The sequence below is a fragment of the Lactuca virosa genome, chromosome 2, assembly GCF_052849685.1.
Source record: "Lactuca virosa cultivar CGN04683 chromosome 2, Lactuca_virosa_CGN04683_v6, whole genome shotgun sequence".
NCBI classification, from domain to species: Eukaryota; Viridiplantae; Streptophyta; class Magnoliopsida; order Asterales; family Asteraceae; genus Lactuca; species Lactuca virosa.
Window position 1 is genome coordinate 15,258,495 of NC_136427.1, and position 19,039 is coordinate 15,277,533.

General features: G+C 37.4%; 1 long non-coding RNA gene across 1 annotated transcript; it reads right to left on the bottom strand.

Moving 5' to 3' along the window:
- Positions 1-16,695: 16,695 nt before the first annotated feature.
- Positions 16,696-17,541, bottom strand: LOC145156252 (uncharacterized). Its single transcript, XR_013736567.1, has 2 exons — positions 17,294-17,541; positions 16,696-17,196 (listed from the first exon to the last, which is right to left on the bottom strand). It is a non-coding gene; the product is annotated as an uncharacterized LOC145156252 (long non-coding RNA).
- Between the last annotated feature and the right edge of the window lie 1,498 nt (positions 17,542-19,039).

A 19,039-nucleotide genomic window follows, 5' to 3' on the forward strand; every position in this document is an offset into this window, starting at 1 on the left:
GGTTAGGAACACACCAGAGTTTTATTATGGATTTCATATTACTACGGAAGGTGATACATTTATCAGTGACAGTACACTGGTAAATCTGGATGAACCTAACAGTGTTAAGGAAGCCATGGCAGGCCCAGAGTCTGCTAAATGGAAAGAGGCTATGGACAGCGAGATACAGTCCATGTATGACAATCAAGTTTGGAACTTGGTTGACAATGTACCTGGTCGTAAGACAGTCGGGTGCAAATGGATCTTCAAGAAGAAGACCGACATGGATGGGAAGGTGCACACTTATAAGGCTCGACTGGTCGCGAAGGGTTTTACTCAGACTCAGGGTATTGATTATGATGAAACCTTTTCACCAGTAGCAAAGATTAAGTCTATTAGGGTTATGCTAGCCATTGCTGCATTTCATGATTATGAAATATGGCAAATGGATGTCAAAACCGCTTTCCTTAACGGAAAGTTGGCTGAGGATGTTTACATGAATCAGCCAGAAGGTTTTGTCAGTGCAGAGTACCCCAATAGAGTGTGCAAGCTTGAGAAATCCATTTATGGATTGAAACAAGCATCTCGAAGTTGGAATCTTTGTTTCGATGAGAAGGTCAAAGAGTTTGGTTTCTCAAGAAGTGAAGATGAGTCCTGCGTGTATGTCAGAGCTAGTGGGAGTATAGTTAGCTTTTTGGTACTGTATGTGGATGACATACTACTCATAGGAAATGACATCCCAACCTTGCAGGAGGTTAAGTCCTGGCTTGGGAAGTGCTTTGCTATGAAGGACCTTGGAGAAGCTGCCTATATCCTAGGGATAAGGATATTAAGAGAAAGGAGTAAAGGACTAATTGGACTTAGTCAGAGTATCTACTTCGATAAGGTGTTGAAAAGGTTCAACATGCAGAATTCCAAGAAAGGAGAATTACCGATCCAAAGCAATGCCAAACTGAGCAAGGCTCAGAGCCCGAGTACAGAAGATGAGATAGCTGAGATGAGTCGATTACCTTATGCTTCCGCTGTTGGCTCGATCATGTATGTTATGACTTGTACCCGTCCTGATGTGGCCTTCGCTTTAAGCATGGTCAGCAGATATCAGGGGAACCCAGGCAAGGCTCATTGGACTGCGGTAAAGAATATTCTCAAGTACCTGCGGAGGACTAAGGATTGGATCCTTACCCTTGGTGGGAGTGATGACTTGAGAGTAGTAGGGTATAGTGATGCTAGCTTTCAGACTGATAGGGATAACTTCCGCTCTCAGTCGGGCTGGGTCTTTACCTTAAATGGAGGGGCAATCACTTGGAAGAGTTCCAAACAGGAGACTGTAGCTGATTCGACTTGTGAATCAGAGTACATAGCAGTGAGTGAAGCGGCAAAGGAGGCGATATGGCTGAGGAACTTCATCAGAGACCTTGGAGTTGTACCAGCTATTAAGGAGCCTATGGAGATTTTCTGTGACAGCAATAGTGCGGTTTCCTTAGCCAAGGAACCAAGAGATCATGGCAGATCCCGACATATTGACATAAAATATCACTTCATAAGACACAAGATATAAGAAGGACTCCTCGTGGCAAAGAGGGCATCGTCAGATGAGAACCCTGCGGATCCCCTTACGAAGGGACTGACGAGGGTGAAGCATTTGCAGCATGCGAGACGCATCGGGCTGAGGGACGATATTAGTTTTACAAATTAGATAGTTATTACTGAAACTTGTAAAATGTAATCGACGTTTGATGATGAATAAAAGTTGTGATTTATTTATGAGTAAGGTGTTGCTATCATTGTCAATTATTTACTATTGTCTCAGCTTTGCATGTTTTGACTTCCAGAATAATAAGTTTATTCAAACTCTCCACAGTCGGTCATATGTCGGAAGTAGGTATGAATCAAGACTGTCATGAATTGGGATTGTAGATGACTAAAGGTGTTTAGCCATAGCAATGGTTGCTACAACATTCATGAGTACTCATAAGTTATGAGTATTGGAATAAACCCACGCTCACTTGTATCACTTCATGGAATTTATCTCGAGTGATCGTGAGACGGTAATATCATATAAGTCTTCAAACCTAGAGATATGAGTTGTTACCTATGAGTTGGTTGTGCATTGATTGCACGTAAACGCATCAGTAAATTGATGTTATAAAACGTGCCTTTGTGTGCAATTCAATGAGTAGTAGAACAAGCATATGAGTCGAAGTTTATCTGTTCCTTCTAGAAATAGAAGCGATATCTGGGCCCCTCGATGATTTTGTTTTGACCTATGTACCGGGCCCGGTCAGAACTAAATTGATGTGTTCGATTAAATTCTTTGTCAAACAAATCGGAAATCGGGAAACAAACTGCTGGACAATAAGTAAGACATTGTTCCATGTATTTGTCCGGCTGATATCATGACAGCAGAGGATTATGTGATCACTTATCTAAAATGGCGCTTCATAGTTCAACAGAGTTCTCGAGAGCTACGATTGTCGGTTGGTTCCTAAAGCTATATAGGAAAATACAGTTATCAGACTTATCCAAGTGGGAGACTGTTGGATAAGGTGTCTAAGTCCATAACTTATTTGGTATATACTTGACCCGACCCGGCATGGTCCATTTGGGTTGCACTTCACCCGAACTATTTATATGGATAACATTATGAGAAGAGTATATTTGCGGCCTACTAATATATTATAAGTTATAATATATTAATATGAAATTTTATTATTTAATTAGTATTGATCTTAAATTAATTATGAATTAATTTAGTGATCATAAGGTGACTAATTAAATAATGGGCTATTGTACTGATATAGTGTGGGCTAACACTCATAAGGAAATGGGCTAAGCTTGAATGGGAGTCCATGGATGATCCATGGAGCTTTTAACCCATGGATCCTTGGAGTAGGAAAAGACATGGGTTATTAGGGTGGTTCATAACCCTAATCATCTACACTATATAAAGAGGCTTATGGTGCTTGAGAAGACACTATGTGTGTGTGCATAAGGTGTGGCCGATTTCTAGAGTATTAGAGTGCTCTCTCATAAGTTTTCCAAGTTTGTGGTGATTTGTGATTTCCATTTGAGGCATTCACATTATTGGTGTTTGGCTCTCAAACTCCCAAGGAATCAACTCACTAACAAAGGTATGTAATTCTTCTAGTATCATTTATGTTTAAAAGTACCCCATGTATGCTAGATAGGTTATGAACCTTGGAAAATTATTTTGCATGTATTTTAGACAAACATAGATCCATGGTTTTTAGGGTTGCATGAACACCTTAGGAGTGTTAGTTTGCTCAAAACCCAACAATTACAACCATGCTAAAACTAGTAGGTCTTTTAGAAACACGTCAGAAAAATCACGGACTTTTAGTATGTCCAATATTTCTTTCACCTCTTTCTTCTGGTCCACTATGTGTGCTAGAAATGCATAATACTTTTTGTGTAAGTGCTCCCGAGCCTTGATGCGCGAGATGATTCAGAGGCCCTTGTTGTTTTTGTGGGTTCTGGTTTAGTAGTTGTTTGAACTTATGACTAACGAAGCTTCTTTCGGCACCATTAGCATAAGTATGCAGGCATAAGAGTTATTGACGAGGAACGTACCAGTTACAATAGTAGGCTCCTGTATTGCTACCTTCGCTCCAATGGCTAAATGTTTACCTTGATCACCTCTACCTGAACACTTTGCCTTAGGACAATCCCTCTTGTAATATCCAGTTTCGCCACATCCATAACAAGCATGGGTAACCCCTGAGTTGGATGTCTTATTTTCACCTTGGGTCGGGGTCTTATAAATTTTGGCAGCATACCCTCTTTTGTTTACAGTTGAACCAGTACATCTCCCTACATGCACCAAAATGATGATAAGGGCAATTTTCGCCTTTTGGGAGATTTTTGGCGTATTGTTTTGGTATGGTGATGGCTGCAGGGGTGGTAGGGGCAAGGACTGCCACCGTTCCCTGCTTCTTCTGGGGGCCTTGTTGGGGGGTTTTTCTTTCTTTTTATTCCAGAATTCTCTCTTTTTGTTCCTCTCTTTTGGGAGGGTCGGCTTTCTGAACCATGGTTTACCTGGCGGATGCCTTGGTCAGTCAACTGATGAGAGATGCGCATTGCGCTGTCAAGGTTGGTTGGTCGAGAAGAAATGACCATCCCTTGGATTTGTGGGGTAAGACCCCAGATGTATCTATCTATCCTTTTGTACACAGGAGTAACCATTCCTGGGCACAAGACATCCAAATCATTGAAACGGTTGATGTAAGCCGCGTATCTCAGAATTATTCCTCGTGAGATTCCAGAGTTCTTGTTCTAAATCTTGCATCTCACTCCTTGGCTGTCACTGTGAGAGTTGTGGTTATTGTGTCCTGATCCTTCATGTCTTTCGGTATTAAAGTTTGCTACGATAGTCGCTACCCTTTGTGCGATCATTTCTTCGATTGTAGTCGCGTCCATTGATGTTGGTATTCGAGTTTGTGTTGGGGGTGGTGTTGGTATTGGGGTTGGTCTTGAATGGAGTCTTGCGCTTCACTTAGGTGGCATGACTCTGTTCCAAGTATTAAGGTTTGAAACAATTTGCAAGCAACTAAAATTGTTACTAGTCGTATGCCATAAGTATATCGTGTTATTGTTGTTCTATCATTCCCAATGTCTTGACCAACATTGTCAGAGATGTACTTAGGTTAGTAAGTGGTAGTAGTAGTAAGTGTCTTGTACAAAATGCACATTCTTCACATATTCAATAAGATAGGAATATTCCATTGACTTGAGTTTCAATCTTCTTGGAAGGAATACGTAGATTTTGTTTCACAACTACTAGACGTAAGGAAATACAATAAGCCAAACACAAGATGTGAGTAGTGTAATCACTAAATCACTAGGCTATACTAGTCTATCATATACCAAAATGATGCACAAGGTTCCCCTCCATCTCACACATCTCACGAGTGGCCTCCTCCGCTCTCTGTTCTGTTGTGACTGCCCTAGCTTCAGCTGCAAGGATTTGTTGTCTCATAGCGGCCATCTCCCCCTCTATGGAGTGTAGGCGGCCTGTCATGTTATCCTGATATGCTTGTAGGTTCAGCATGGCATCCGTATCATGTTCTTGTTCCTCGTGGATGCGTCGAATTCGCACCGTTGCGTTCCGAGCTTCGCCACCGATCTCCATTACCTCGTGATGGAAAGCCTGAACCCGAGTGTCCAAGCGGGCCACTCATGGTACAATCAGAGGTAGTGTTCGATCTTTGGGGGTGCTAGGGCCTGGAGCATGGTGTAGTGGGTGCATGAAGAATATGGATTGTCAGCTGTCTTCTCTAGACCATGTATGCAGCTGGGTTGCCCGTTGTGGGGGCGCATCCTGGATAGAGGCAGATGTCAGCAACGAAGTTTTCCTTTGATTAGGCAATATTCTCTAACGAGGAATGTTCATTCAAAGAGGACCCCCATTGGGGTGTCTATATATCTGGAAGGAGGGAGGTGAAATGGCCTCATGCCTGCTCCTGATAGGGAAAATTACATTCTATCCAAATATTGTTTGTTTCAATACCAATTACATTATGACAAAAGTAAATAGTGTGACGCCGTAGCGTCCCATCCTCAAAATCTTGTGGTTACTTGCTTAACGATTTCCTGACAATACAAGTAGTTTTGCAAAGTGTCAACAATTAAGTTGGCGAGTTCATAAGAGTTTTGTATGCGAAAAATCTGTAACTTTTCCTTGTAAAATGATAGTGTATGTTTCCAGAAAATCCAATATTTTCTTAAAAATGAGTTGTAGTCTTAAACCCCTAAGACCAAAAATGTATAAGTATTGTTGTACTTGAAAATAGTATTATGTAGTTTCATTATTATATAAAACCATTTGAACGTATGTTAGCCCTATAAACCAAATGTATTGTTAATACCCCATGTGAGTTATTACAACCATGCTAAAACTAGTTGGCCTGCTGCGACGTTCTTCAGGCGTCAGAATGTTAGACAATTGTCACCCCAGACCTGCCGGCCTAGCTGTAGCTAACACCTTAGGTGCAGGATTGTCAGTCTCGAATAGATCTATACACAAGTGTCACGCTCTCTTACCGAGATTCTGATTACAATTCAGGACTTTAGTGTGTACTCTGGTAGGTACGGTGAAGACTATCTCTCACAAAATTGTATCAACAGGTTTACGTATAGTGTAATGAAAACCCGTTTGTAAGTGGAAATATTGCCTCTCCATAGTAAATACATAGTGCAAAATAATTATACGTTTAAATAATTATTTGTATTGTATCCCAAAACGGTAAAATAGTGTCAATGACCCATAAATTATACCCAATTATAGTTTATTATAAATGTTTAGTTGTGTCTATATATATATATATATATATATATATATATATATATATATATATATATATATATATATATATATATATATATATATATATATATATATGTTAGCATGTTTAGATGTTTTAAAAGATTATATCATATAAATTACATCTAGCGCAAGTATAAGAGCATTTAGTATGATAAAGCCAATTCTCTAGTTTTTGACTTTTTTTTTTAACATCACTAACCGGTAAAAAATTTGGTTGTAAACCTTGTAAAATTTATTTTTACCTTTTTGTGGATGTTAAGTCAAGCTAACCTTATATGTTTAAAATAACATCTTTTAAGTCAAATCTCATAAAAATGGTACCATAACCTAGTCATGACCATTTTCGCTAGAAAACCCTTCTTTTAAATAAAAAATGGTGGGTTTTTAAGGTTTTCTTTTTGTAAAAGCAAATCCTTGGTATTTTTAACTAGTTTTATAACACTTGTTCAAAATTACATATTTCGATTTGTATCCCACAAAAATAATGTAATAGCTTGGTTAAAACCATTTTTGCTAGAAAAGTCATATTATGTTCATAAAAACCTTAGTTTTTATAGTTTTGTTTTTGTGACATTTTCTCAAGAACATATAGTATGTTTATACTCATTATTCATAGATTTTTGTATTTTAAACAACAGACCACACATAAATGTTCATAATACTAAGTAATAACATTACTTCATGTAAATAATACTTTTACACAACTTGAAGACTAAGCGTGCATAACAACTAGTGTTATTACACAAGTTTACTTGTATTCCCCCCCCCCCCCTAAAACTTGGATAAAACGAAAATGAAGGGGTATGAACTCACCTTGAGTGTGTCTGTGGTTGGATAAAGAGATGAAGATGAATGTTTTCAAGCTTAGAACATTTGAAGACTCTTGAAGAACACTTGATGATGGAATTACCCAAAAATTAAAGAACCAACTTATGAGGATATATCCTTGAGAAAGATGGAGAGTTCTTGAGATAAAAAGAGAGAATTAAGAAGTTGGAGAAGAAGAAGCGAATTAAGGGGGGGTGGGGGGTGGACGTAGTGGGGGAGGGGGGGAGGGTGGTGGGGTGGGTAGGGTGGGCATGCGTGGATGTATGTTGTGTAATGGCTTGGATACATGTTGGGTAAGAATTGTGTTAGGAAAAGGGGTGACAACTAGTCTAATTATGGGCTTTCACCAAAAAAAAGTTAACTCCTTATATTTTATAAAGATGTGGTATCTTTATAAAAAAAGAGAGTGATATTTTATAAAAGTGTGGTATAAATGATGAATAATATTTAATTTGAATTATAAAAATTCAAATTATTATAAAAATCATTATTATTAAAAATAATAATACGTTACATGAAGGTTAGGTTGAAATCCCAAGTTCTTGCCGTTAAATTTTTTTTGGGTGTTTAGCCGGGTGTAGAATTTGTCGCATTTGGTGACGAATTCACCAAAAATTTGTATATGTAACCTTTGATATAAATTTCCCATGTAGTGTAAGGTTTACGAACTCCACTACCTTGTGTTACGAATATTATTTTTACCAAAATAATATATAATTTAATTATCGAGTTATTACGTTACTAACCCCTATTAGGGTTTATATTCGATAACTGGTAACCAGAATGGTACTTTGTATTATAATTTATCAATAGTAAATTAGAAACATTAGAGAACATGACATTTCCCCTAAAATTCTAATACGATTCTAATTGACCTGGTTGACTTTTATTGACTTTGTTTGACCAAAATTGATGGTTGTCACAATGTCTTGAACCAAAAATGGGCCAAAAGGGGGATATATGACCTAAACTCCATGCATGGCATCAAAGCTTGGCTAAAGACGAGATCTAACCCTAAGGCGACCTTGACTTGGAGATTCATAAAGTTGCAAACTTTATGAAGTCCATCCATTGCAACATCCAAGAATAAGGAGAAAAGGGACAAAACTCAAGATCTAGCTACACAGATAGATAAAAATCGGATTTTGAATACTTACAACGGTCCAAAAGAGTGCCAAACTGAAGATGAGAGCTTAGCTTGCTAGATCCTTGCCTCCTTCTCTCAAACTTCTCCTTATTTTGCTCCAAAATGCCACATTTACTCACAATATGAGATGGAATGAAGATTAGGGTTCACAAGGCCGATATTAGGGTTTGGAGGCTGATAAAAGATCAGCCTCAAGGACTTAAGGAGGTTATATAGGGTGAAAACCCTAAAATTTTGGGTTTCATAATCAGCCACCAACTCGTCGAGTTTTCCTCTCCAACTCGTCGAGTTGGTCCAAAAGGATCCGCGGTCCAAATCTTTCCAAGGGAAATTTTCTTTTTGAATAATAACTCTCATACCTGGAAATTGGGATGTTACAATACTACATATCCTAGACATCTCTGGTCAAAACCTACCAAAATGTAGATATGTCAAAAATCTATATTTATGATCCTGAGTCATTCTTCTTTGATGATGGTGAAGCCCAACGAACCTAACTATCAACGAATTGACGGTGAACAACATTGTTCAAGATTTTCACGAAACAACTGTTTCCTTGTACCATTTTGATATTCAAAATATCATTATATTTGAATTACGTGATCTTGATAAAATGTTCTATCACCAACACGTTTTTGCCTAAAAATATCCAGTATTTTAATTTTTTTGTTTTTTTTGGAATGAGATTTCCGTCTGAATATCTTTTCTGAACTTTTGTCACAAAAAATCATCACAAACCATACTTGTTCTTGACTACACTAGGCGTCGAAGTAATTTTTCTCAATTGAATCACCCTTATGTTAAGTTGTGTCATCGTTCAAAATTGAAGCCGCCTTCGAAACCAAAGCAAAAGAAGCGCTTCGATGCTCATCAACGAGTGTTAGATTGTAATTCATGGGATACCACACAAGAAATTCTTCATCTCTTTTGATGTCGAATGAAGATATCTTTGCACGGGATCATTTTGCTTGCACATCAAATGAAATTTTATATCACTATATCCACATTTTGTTTTAATTGCTTCTATCTTATTCTTTGGCATATGAACACACTGAAATCCTTGAGGTTTTCGGTATTACCAACTCGAAACTTAGATTTTGCAAAGTCTAGCATATGATTTCGCTTTCGAATCCCAAAAGTGAATGAGCCCAGCCTCCATGCACAAGGATTGATCTTACCTTGGTCTCAAATTACATGGAGTACTTTTTTGAGGAACAAAACTTGTGACAGTTCTTATCCAATTGTGAACAACGAAAGATTTCATGGATGTGACAGTTTAGGATTTTCACAGGAATCGAGGAGAACATGATGATCACTTTTATGACGTGTAGCTTTTTACAATGTCGGTTAAGTAACCAACACAATACGTGGCATTGCCTTATTGGATACTGGTTTAAATTTAAACATACCACCGATTATAAAAGGAAGATGATAATTTCCTTATCAATCTTTATGCTCTCTGATCAAACCTCCAACAACCCTAATTGTTCATTGTTTCTTAGTTTCTCCAAAAGTCTCTATAATGGCTACTTCTCAACACAATGTTGATCCAACAACCACTAATGATGAAGAAGTCTCGCAACCGATGATGAAGATTCAAACAACTAATCTTCTTCTGGTTCCATCACTTGATCAATATTCGGAGGCATTGTAGATGCTTGTTCAAACTTTGAACAACTATGTATTATCGATTGCACTTTCCTCATCGTTTGCAATTCTGATGGAATGGATTTCAATTTTTTCTTCAAATGCAATATTCAACAAAACTACTAAGGTGGTTACGTTTCAGCTCTCAAATTCAAAGGTCAAGAAGCTCACTGGGAAGTAATTTTCCCAAATTATGAATTTGCTAGTTTCTGGTACATTCTTTGAAGTCACGAATGATCAGGTGGTTCATATGTTTAATCAAATGGGCCATCAACCGACTCTCACTAGAATAAGTCATTTTAAGAAGTCTATTCTTCCCTGTATTTGGAGTTTTTTTTTGGGAGTGTACTACGATGTTTAACAGAAAGAAACTCGGGGCTCAAAAAAGTTAAGCTTGAAGTATATTCGGTCATAGCAGGATTGTGTTATGGTCTAAATGTGGATTATGGTTTAAATCTTTTGGAAGAGTTTGGAACCTCAATCTTACACATTAATCTAACAAATGGTGTTTCGAGTGCTCGATTTTGGAGCTTAATTTCACAGGAGGTCTATAATCAAGAGAATATTCATGTTTCATCTGAAATCGAAATTAACGAGTTTCCTGTAATGCCAGCACCAAGGGTTTTGTGGATGATCCTCCTATTTTTCCTAACGTTGCTCGCATTCTGGATTCGATGCTCAAGCTTGTGGATCCAAAAAATGAACTGCTAGTGCATTAATTGGCATCTATTTATTATTCTACTACAACTGGGGTTCTAGTCAAGACAACTACACAAGAACCTGTAGTTGAAAGTGTTGAGCCCAATGTTGTTGAATCTTCAAATCCTATTCCTTCTCAAGGTGGTCCAAAGAAGGTACGAAAAGAAAAATTTACCCAGAGGGGTGTTCTATTTCGTGAATTAATAGTTACTGGATCACAGCCTCCAAGAAGCGTCGAGCTATTTATATGGCTCAAAAGTTAAACAAGATGAAATGTGAAGTCCAAGTACCACTTGAGAATGTGAATGTTGAAACTGAGCATGACAGTGACGGTGAAAGGTCAGACATTCAAATAGAGGATTTGTATATTGGTTCACCTCGAAGGGACTCTCCTATCAAATTGAATTTCGAGGAGACAAGGAATTCTGATGTCATTGTAAACTTATCTAATACGGATAGAAACATCAATTCGAGTGATCAACAAAATACCAATATCCATGAGAAGATGGTTTGACATTACATAAGAAGATGGATGTGGTTGCTGAAGCGTCAACCCGCTTGATTGAAGACATCGCTTCTTTCCATAAAGATTACACTGTTGGTCTTCAAGAAAAGGTGAAAGTGGATGCTCAAGTATTTGCTAGAGTTGATGAGTTCTTAAACGAAATTAAAACTATGCTTTCGGCTCAATAGACGATTTCTCCAGACATAGATATCTGATATTCGAACTTTTTGCAAAACAAATTAAGGAAACAAAAGTCTGTTTACAGACTCAAATATATGATATTCGAACGATGGTGGAATCTAAAGTTAAAATTTTTGCTGAAAGTTCTTCGACATTACATAAGAAGATGGATGTGGTTGCTGAAGCGTCAAACTGCTTGATTGAAGACATCACTTTCAACAAAGACTACATTGTTGGTCTTCAAGAAAATGTAAAAGGGGATGATCAAGTATTTGCTAGAGTTGAAGAGTTCTTAAACGAAATCAAAACCATGTTTTCGGCTTAATAGACGATTTCTCCAGAATCCATTTCCCAAATGGTTTCTAATATCGGGACAAACATTAAGGCTGCACTGGATCCGATCAGGAGGTTAGTTCTAGGACTTCCAACAAATGCTCCTTATGCAATGCATGTGTCTCAAGGGGGAGAAAAAATGGGAAGGACGTGTTAGTTCGTCGAAAGATACAGGTGATAAATCTGGAGTTGCTGTGGGAAAGGTGATTAGTACTCAAATCCCAACAACTATTTCAATGAATCCCATAACTTCAACTTCTACAAAAACAACAACAACGACAAAAACGAGAAATATGACAAAAGGAATCTTGAGAAATGAAGGAGCAGGAGGTTGGAGTTCAGTCCCAGTAGAGTTCGTATTTTGTTGTGTCATCTTGTAATGTTTAATTCACAATGTCTTTACTTAGTGTGAGTTATGATGCGATCTCACACTTTTTTGTGACCTTGAGTTCGCAACTTTGTTGTTGAGTGGTGATGCCTTTCTTTTATCCCTCGAATGCCTATATATAGGGATATAAGATAGAAGAACGTGTAAGAGTTGATCAGATAGAATAGTTCTTTTCTTGTAATTGAATTGTTCTGATCTTACTCGTTAATGAAAACACAATCTTATTTACCTCGTATGTTCTTGTGAATCATTTCATTGTTTGATTTGTGAATCTAATTGTTCCTTTAATTGATATCAGAGCGGGAGATTATTTGAACTTTTTTAGATCTATTCATCTGTTCTTCGAGTTCATAGTGTTCATTGTGTTTTTCCAGACCTGTTCATCGAATTTTAGATATGTTCAACATTTTGCAAATTGATTTCTAATTCGTTGATTAAGTCATTTAATCTACTCTTGTTCAAGTCCATTGATCCGATTCACGTCAAATTTCACTTAAAATTTCGAATGATGATTCACACTCCGTCACATTCAACCTTCCAAGTAGTATTGGTTCCACAATGAGAATTCTAATTTTAATCCCTGATGACAATGAAGTTTGAGATCTTCACATTGACGATTATGTTCTAGGGATTGAAACTTATGGATCCACCATCTGGAAATCTATTAAATATGGAATGCACAAGTTTAAAGAGACAAAGGAGGAAGTTCTAACTCAAAGTGCTTATGAGACCATCATTGTTGATGATAAACAAATTGAATATGTGGAAAAAGACAAATTACTTAGTAGCTTGAAAGCCTTGAGAATCATAAGGTTTGCTCTTACTCCTGATACTTTTCCTCTGGTTAGCTCTCTTGAATCCGCACACACGATATCGAATAGATTGAAAGAATTGAATTATGGAGAGGCTGATCTTACTACTTCTCTACAAACCTCACTTTTGTCTGAATATGGATCATTTCAGCAAAAGTCTGACGAAACAATTATACAAAATGTCAATTGATTTAATCATCTGTTAAGTCGTATAATGAAACATGGGTTAAAAACGGAGCCTAATGAAAAAAAGTCACATCACGAATCCACTAAGATCAGAACTGAAGACGATTGTTTCAACTGTCAAAGCACATGAACAATTCAAGAATTATTTCCTTGCACGAGTTGTTAGTATGTTGAAATCTCATGAAGATGAAGTGTTGAAAGAAGCAAATATGGTTACAAGTGTTGGTTCTTTGGCCTTACAAAAAATGACAGTTCAAAGCATAAGAAGTCAAAAACTATTATGGAAAATTTAGAATCTGACATTTCAGATGAAGAACTCACAAAATAAGACAAAGTTCTTATGGTGACAAATCCAAAGAAATTATTTAGAAAAAAATTTCACGTTTCAAAAATACAAAAATGAATTTGTTGGAAATAATCACAAGCAAGGAAGTTCTAATTTAGAAAGATCAAGAAATGAAAGTTTCAAAAACTCTCAAAGAAATGAAGAAAACAATGAGAATAAGCTTCTTGGTAATTCAGGCTTTGATTGTAACTGTTGTCATCGAAAGAATCATTTCAAAAAAGAATGCATGTTACAAAAACTGAATGAGAAGAACGAAAAGAATATGGATGAAGCTTATTACATAAAGAAGTTTGATGAACTTCGCAAGAATTATAGCAAACCGGCTTTGGTGGTGATTGATGATGGAAGTATGCAAGTTTGGTCAACTGATTCGGAGGACGAAGAAGTTCGCAGACCAACTCATGGAGATTGATTTGTGGCAAAGGATGGAAAGAAGAGAGGAGAAAAATGTTTCATGGTCAAGTGTGCAAGTTCCAAAAGTCAGAATTACTTCACATATGAAGGAGATGTTTCAGACGCATGTTTTACTGCGAAGACAGTGAAGGAGCATGTCACAAAATCAAAAAGGTAATAGATAAGGTACATTCTATTCTCAACTCTCTTGACATACCTACTTCTCGTCATGATTTTGAACTAACTGATTTACATGAAACTGTTTTTTGATCTTAATGATAGTTTAAAGAGAACTCGAATAAGAAATTCTAATCTTGAGGACTCTCTTAGCAGGATTACATCTAAGAATGAAGGCAGATGAATGAAAATAGAAGCATTGGAATTAGAATTGATTAGGTGTAATGATGATGTAATAAATCTTAAAAAAGGACAATAGAGTCGTACTAAAACAAAGAAATATATTTTGTCTCATTGTGAAATGTCTTTACAATAACATCACGCAACTACTTCTTGATTGTGAAATAGGAAAAGGACTGCATAAAATGATTTTACCTTTCTTAGAATTAAAAGAAAATGAAATTGATGTTCAATGTTATAGGTGCGAATCAATGGTTTCATCAGATAAAACTGTGAGTGATGATTACAAAGTTGGACTTGAGAAAATTAAAGAATACATTAAGTCCAAAGAAAACAAAAAGATGTTAAAATATGTTTTCACTGAAAAAGACAAACAACAAATCAAACTTAATTCAATGGAAAAATATAACTTGTTGTGCAATAAATTAAATTCAGAAGAAACTCTCAAATCTGAGAATTTATTTGAATTGACGAAAGTGAAATGAGTGAAATATTTGTTGAAGATGAAGTTGATTTTTCATATTTTGTTAATAATGTTGAGGAACCAAAAAGAAATTTGATTTTTGAAGATTCAATTGACTTTGGACAATTTACTCAAAATGATGGCATGAAAAATTTAAAAGTTTTTCCAAGAGTTCAGAAAACTCCAAATCAAGTTGTAACATCCCAAAATTTCAACAAATTTAAACTTTTCAAAACGATCCTTTTACTAATAAAATGTTTACGAAAACTAGTATTATCAAACATTATTTGAAAATCAGAGTTTCCCAAGATCCAATATGTTGTAAAACCAAGGATGTGTACGGTCATGCCTTCGCCTTGCCAAATCATCAGAAGCACCTGAAACAATAAACTAAAACTGTAAGCACAAAGCTTAGTGAGTTTCCCCAGAGTACCACCACACAAAACAAAACATAAACACAAACACTCATGCCAGGCCCAATCATCCTCGGGGTGGAATACCAATATGTCGGGTCCAATCAACCATCAGGTTGGAATACCCAGGGTTTGTTGGCCTACCGCCTCAACCCTACCGCTCTTCCCGAGCATCCATGCCTACGGCTTACATCCGGTCCGCACCGGGTATCTTGGCCTACCGCACAAAATAGGACCGCCTCAATCCAAACAAACACAATATGTCGACATATAACAATCATGACCAAGTAGGCACTTAATACAAGCAACAACAATCATACAAATCACTACTGCCTACTAATCCTCTAACCACATACAATCCCGCTACCAGCTAACCCCCATAGAATGCGTAACCATAAGTAGCCAGAGGTAAGATAGCCACCCGAACAGATAGTCCTACTCTAGAGCCACAACCAAACAAGGAACAGGCAAGAGAGCCTAGACCAAGAGTTCTCAGGCTATCCTACATAACCACCGACAGCCCCTAAAGGCACTCCATAGATGATAACCAGAAAGCACAAATACCATACAGTTCAACAAGTTATTACCATAGAGCAACAGACCCCATACCAGGAGACAGATCTAACTGATCACTACAACATATCTACATACTCCATACTATAACACATATCTAACAGATCACTACAGCATAACATCATACTCAATACCAACAATTCAAGAATGCATAACCGTATATACTCAGAGGTGAGGTAGTCACCCGGACAGGTGATCCTACTCTAAAACCACAACCACACAAGGAATAGGTAAGAGAGCTTAGATCAAGAGTCCTCAGTCTATCCTACATGACTATATACAGCCCCTAGAGCATCCCTCTACTAGCAAATAATCAAAACTAGTGGGCCGGCATTGGTGCCTTAGACCCACGGGTACAGTGAGGCGAAACTCACCTCGATGTGCGTGTAAAAACCACTGTAGCAATGGAGACTACCAGCTTCAACTCACTTCCAATCACCTACAGGAAGATACTAGAGTCAATACCCGATCACAAGTTATAGTCACTTGCAACAGTGACCACCTCACATGAAATGACGATTAGGGTTAAGTGAGAACACTTAACCCATTAAGGACTTAATCACTTAAGGGTATGATTGATTAAGGTTTGACTTAGTCGTTTTCGGTTAAAATTATAGTCCAATCAACAGCACAAATACGTGCCCAATTAATGCCCAAAATAAAGCTCCTCGATTCTAGGGTTTTCACATAAAATGATAACTAGGGTTAGTGTTCCTCACTTAACCCATTAAGGACTTAATCCATTAAGTCCAGTATTGCATCAAGTTAATTTGTAAATGATTACTAATTAATATTTTAAGTTTGTTATATAATTCCAGTACGGGTCCCGATAAAATTCCCAGAATTAGGGTTTCATGACATTAGGGTTTTCCAAACCCAAATTTGGGTTTCCAACCCAATACTAGCCTGTTAGTCACATGGTTGGGCTTTTAGGTCAATTATGGATTCATTGGGCCCATTAGGGTTTCTTTGGTCCCACTAGGGTTTCATTGTGCCCATTTTGTCCAAGCATCCCCAAACGAGTCAAAACGCAACCGAAGCACACCGCCACCTAACACGGCGGTTGGTGGCAGCAGGAGGTGGCAACCACTACCTCACGGTGGTGGTTATGAGTTTTCTATTATTATTCCGACCGATTAGAATACAACTACAACAATATCCAAATAACACACACACACATAAAATAAAACCCACTCACAAACACCGCCGCCCTGTGGCGGCAGGAGGTGATCGAAGGTGACAGCCACCACCTCACGGTGGTGGTGGTGGTGGGTTCTCTTTTGGTTCCAGGTCAAGCAGACACACACACCAATACATGAATAACAACACAATACATACATACACGTGACACACACACACACTAATAAACGCACACACTAATAAACGCACACAGGCACCCACATATGGTGGCTGGTGGTGGTAGAAAGACGGAAATGGCGGCAGGAAGAGCATCACGGGTGGCAGAAAGAGCATCACGGGCGGCAAACACTATGGTTGGCTGCCATGGTGGCACCCTTGCATTTTCCGGGCAAACAACACACCCACATCACGACCCCGACTGAACCCGTACACACTTTCATCGACCTAAGCTGAAACATATACACCTGCGAAATTACAACAAACACAGCCACTCATGCGGCGGCAGGTGGCGGCAACGAAATAGCAAAACAAAATAGAGGTGGAAAAGAGAAAGGTTCGTACGTTGGCTCGTGTTCGTCGTCGTCAGCAGCAACGGGAGCAGCGGCGGCGTCGACTTGGCGGTTCACCACAGCGGCAAGGGGGTTGGCAGCGTCCCTCTCTAGTCTTGACGGATCCTCCCTACAATCCTCGACGTCGCCGGCGGTAGGAGCAGCGATGGTTCGGTGCAACAGAGGGTGGATGGTGGCGGCGACTGGAATAGGGTGGCGGCGGCTGAGATCGTTTAGGGTTAGAGTTTGTGATGGGTGCGGTTCCAAAAATGAAGGGACGATGGAAGGGTGACGGGTATTAACCCGTCTCTTATCAACTTCTGCCAATATTTCACTTTCAGTCCCTCCCACACCTATTTTTCTCAATTCAAGTACATAAATTACCAAACAGACCTTGCTTCATGAATTTCTTTTGATTTCAAGTCCAATTGATACAATTTCGACTCCAAATTCCTAAAATTATAATATTTAGCTCCCCTGCTAACACTGATGAATTATTACAGCTTTAAGGCTATTATTTATTCATTTTATTTATTTATTTATTTTTTTATTTATTTAATTTTTTATTTATTTATTAAATTATTATTTATTTATTTAATTTTATTATTTACTAAATTTTAAACAGAATGTTACACAAGTTTTTGTGAAAAAGGGACTGGAAAAGAATCAAAGAACAGAATTAACGTCAATAGTGAACCTTAGCAATGCTAAAGGTTGTGAAGAGTTCTTTTGGTCCAAACCAATTGACAATGATTTCGAAACAAAAGTCTTGTCTGAATTGACTTTATGGAAATCCAAAGGGAAATATGTTTCAAATCAAGTGAACATTGTGTAATCTTCACAATATGAAGTTGGACCAAGTGAAACAAAGGAGGTTCCAATCGAAATGGAGATTGAAGTCAAAAGTAACTCCAAAAATGTGAAATATCAAAAAAAATTTGAGGAATTGAAAGCAAAAAAGAAAAGCTATGAATGCAAGATAAAAGAAGAATTTGTATAAAAGAAAACAAATGTGGGAGAAAAAGGAATTGAATGATAATGATTTTTATTCTAAAACCAAAAAGCAAAAGTTTTTAGGACGAAACGACCATCTAATCCAAATGTTAATTCATCTAAATTTTCAAAAAGTAAATCATCGTCATCTTCAAAAACAAAAATCATTCAAAAGAGAATTTTGAACAAAAATGATGCTAATTTTGAAGCATATAAAACAAAATTGAAAGAAGACGAATAAATTTTTGAGGAAAAGATGGCAAACCAAAGAAAAGAATTTGTTAAATGAAAAACCTCTTTTGTTGAAATAAATCTTTGTGATGCTAAAACTCAAGTTTTTAAAATCAAAAAGGGGGTGAATAATAGTTTGATTAGAAAATCATTTTGGATTGATAAAACAAAGATTTTTCCTGCTTTCTCTTCTAAATCAAACTTTTCATCAGGGCCCACGATGGTTTGGGTTCCTAAATCTATTTAATTTTGTAGATGATTCGTGAGGAGCAGTTTGACTCTGAATGGTATATTAATAGTGGTTGTTCTCCTCATATGACTGGAAGGAAATCACAACTGAGAGAATATCGTAATTTGAAAGATGGAGGAAGAGTGAAGTATGGGAATAATGCAACTGGAAAAATCAAACGATTTTGAAATGATAACAAATGGCGAATTCACAATTTGTAAGGTAGCTTATATAGAAGGATTACATCACAATTTGATTAGTGTCTCACAACTTGTTACAGGTACTGGTCTTAAAGTGTCTTTTGAC